General features: G+C 29.9%; 1 protein-coding gene across 3 annotated transcripts in view; it reads left to right on the top strand.

The window, feature by feature from the left end:
• GRIA2 (glutamate ionotropic receptor AMPA type subunit 2) overlaps positions 1–1,550 on the top strand; it is a 146,217-nt gene extending 144,667 nt beyond the window's left edge. For all 3 annotated transcript variants that reach the window (XM_032413070.1, XM_032413069.1, XM_032413068.1), the window contains one exon: positions 1–1,550. This exon is cut by the window's left edge and continues 1,088 nt beyond it. The gene's annotated coding sequence lies outside the window, so the exon portion shown is untranslated.
• The last annotated feature ends 1,816 nt before the right edge of the window (positions 1,551–3,366 follow it).

Consider the following 3,366-nt stretch of genomic DNA (forward strand, 5'->3'; position numbering starts at 1 on the left):
TAATAGATTTAAAAAGCTAATATCAAAAAACAAATATCAGAATATGTGAGGTTCTATTTTAAAATGTTTGAGCTTGCAGAAGAGAAGTATTAGTTGCAAATGAAGTTAGGAATGCCTAGAAAGCAGCTTTTTAAATAGTTGCCCAGGGATCAAATTCCATAAACTAAATCTACCTTTTGTGTTCCAAATTATAAGAGCTGTCATAAGCCTTATATATTAGGAATAATTTAAGCACTTTTGAGTCACCTGCAGTGTAGTTTCTTCCCATTGCCATCAATAAAAACAACTCTAATATATTGTATTTATACTTACTCCTCAGGTGGAATGGCTCTTTTAATATGCCCAGTTGAGGATAAAACATCACATTTCTGTAACTTTTGACTAAAGAGCCTATATTTCTCTAGTTAAAAAATTTAAAGGAACTCTCTTTCCCTTCGTAAAAGGCCATTTATTTCTCTTAAAGCCTCCTAAAATAAAATTAATTTAGGGTTTTTAAACAATTGTTAACATCCAGAAGTCATTTTTAATATTTTTTATTCTCGTTATTTCTGCAAGTAAGCCTTTGTGTAGCACTTGGTATTTTACTAAGTGCCATGAAAACAATTTTATTGATTATGTTTCACAGAAGGGAAAGAGAATGTAGGATTAAACAACAGCCCCTTCCATGGAACATGGTAGCATGTGGTATCATGATATCCTTCACCAAATTTAACTGTCCCTGATCACAAATTCCAAGATAATACAATACAATTTGAGTGCATTTCTCCTCATCAGGAATGTTGGAGGTGCATTTTAAGTTTTAATAATAAACGCTAGAATGACCAAATTGCAGACTAATTGTTTCCATATTGTACTTAAAATGAGTTTTTAAAAATGAAAAAGATGACTCTACACAATCAATGCTATTTATTGTACCTCTGGGCCTACTCTTCTAAAAATTGTAGCTTATCAATTTTTCTCTGTCAAGCTTGAACTAATGTAAATAATTGAAATAATGTAAAGTTATATTTTCATGTTTTTATAGATACAACATGACAAGAATACATAATGTAAGAGTATTTCAACTATGGATAATGTTGATTGGATAATGCACATCTCAGCTACAAAGCAGTAATCATAGTTTAATATCCATGTAACGGTGCATCAATATATTGCTATATAAATATGTCTGTGTGCATATAAGTGAAAAGTGGTCAAACAAGAGTGATGACAGCTGTCTACAGGTTTTTTTATTCATTTTATATAAAAACTGTTATGTAAAGACCAAAATGTTTATGAACTATTCTTATGTAAATTTACAACTGTCCCTTACTGTACTTTTTTGTTTACAGTATAGTACCTTATTTTCTGCTGTGTTAAGTGGGTGTCAAACTCCAAGGAGACATACACTTTCTACAACTTCTATTGAAGATATTGGAATTTCCAATTTTTCATGTGTACTATGTCAGAAAATGCTTTTGATTTTATTTTTAAATCTAACATCAGATGGCTTTCTCGGAGTGTTGTAAAAACTTCAATCATACATAAAACATGTTCTTACAAAAGGCAAAGATCTTTATTTTTTTTTTTTACTGAATAGTTCTTCAAACTAATAATAGTGAGAAATCAAAAAGTATATTTAAGTTTATTCCCAAACAAACCTGACTGTTTCTATTGAACAAAGACATCTTTGCTCAGTTTATATGTCAACTAAATACAAATGTAATAGAGTAGAAATAACTTTTTTTTTTTTTTAGCTAAAATGAGTAACATTTTCAGTATTCCAAATCTATAATCATTAAGTGCTTAGGGCATATGGAGAAATATGACTGAATTTATCACATTTCTCAATTTTTGGTAGATATAAATGTTCCACATTGTTATCATCAGCCATTGCACTCTGTGTTGTGAGGTCAGTTGCTTTTATAGTTCTATTAAAGAGCCAGAATGATGACTTGTTTTACAAATTCCATAAGGGAACACATTTCCAGGCTTACACGTTTCAAAAAGTGTGGTCATTTATTGTTTTACTGAGAATACTAAGGAGAAAATGAAACTCTCACAGTTCTGATTAAGTCTTTTTATAAAGGTGATCATTTTAATATTTAGTCAGTCCCTTGTAGGTAAATTCTAAAATTATTAAGACATTTTAGTTCTTCAAAATTGCACATTAAAATTTCTTTTAAATTTCTTTTAAATTTAAATTTAAAATTTCTTAAAAATGTCTTTTAAAAAATTTGTGGATTTTAATATATTTAATGTTTAATGGGTGAGTATGCAAATGCATCTGCTTACAAATACAGTAATATTGACTTTCCACTCTGCAAATACTCTAAATATTTTAGTGGTCATATTAGTAAATTAAGCAAATGCAGACAAGCATTAACAATATAATAACCCTACAGGATAACTGCAATACAACACCCTGACCATACCGTTTAAAAAGAACACTCACTGAAACTAATTAGAATAGAATTCAATATGTTTTTCCCCTTTTTTCCTTTCCCTATCTCATCACATCCTAGAGTTATGAATCTAGTAAATTTAAACAAATAACTCAAGAACCACCTCTACCTTGAAATGTGTCTGTGGGTTAATTTGTTTTCAGCTGGGTAGAATTTATTATCTATTGCACTTTGAGAGCCCTCTAGTCTGTTATGTAAAATGAAGTGTAATTTAGGCAAATAATCCATTTACCTCTAATTTGAATGAAATAAGTAAGTGTTTTGATTGAATTAGTTGCATAAATTCTCTCTTACCAATTTCAGTTGATAATGTGTGCTTTATTAATAATATACTATGAACTTTGGAGAGTTTATTGGCTAAGTCTCACAAATTTTATATGAACTCAAAATAAGCTTATTAAAGGAAATAGAAGAATGAGGTAAATATATGTTTAAAAGTAGCATAATTTTGTACAAGGGGCTCTAATACTTGAAATTGGCTTATTTTTAATCACCTACATGAATGATGGGTAAGTATAAAAGAATCATCATGACCTTCTGAATGAAAATCGGGGGACGTATTAAATGGTTTGTGAAAGTTGTATCAAATTTTATTAAAAGGAGGGGTTCATTCTCTTAAAGTATTGCTTTAGCTAGACTATGACACTGGACATTTGATTAGGTTCTATCAATAAATTATACTTTCTCTATTTCTATGTTTTAAAATAACACCAGCTCATAGGCAGCGTATGGCACTCTAAGTACATGAAGGTTCAAGTGTATTTTTATAAATATAGTATTCAGGCACAGAGATGAACACAAATAACCTCCTACCCAGGGCAAGCAAGGAAGTGCCTGGAGTAAATATGGATCATAAGAATTTGTGTATGCATTTTATATCCTGTCTCCATTTGTTTCCTTCTTGCCTTACCATTTTACATTC

Source organism: Phoca vitulina, unplaced genomic scaffold (assembly GCF_004348235.1).
Source record: "Phoca vitulina isolate PV1807 unplaced genomic scaffold, GSC_HSeal_1.0 scaffold14, whole genome shotgun sequence".
In the NCBI taxonomy this organism is placed as follows: Eukaryota; Metazoa; Chordata; class Mammalia; order Carnivora; family Phocidae; genus Phoca; species Phoca vitulina.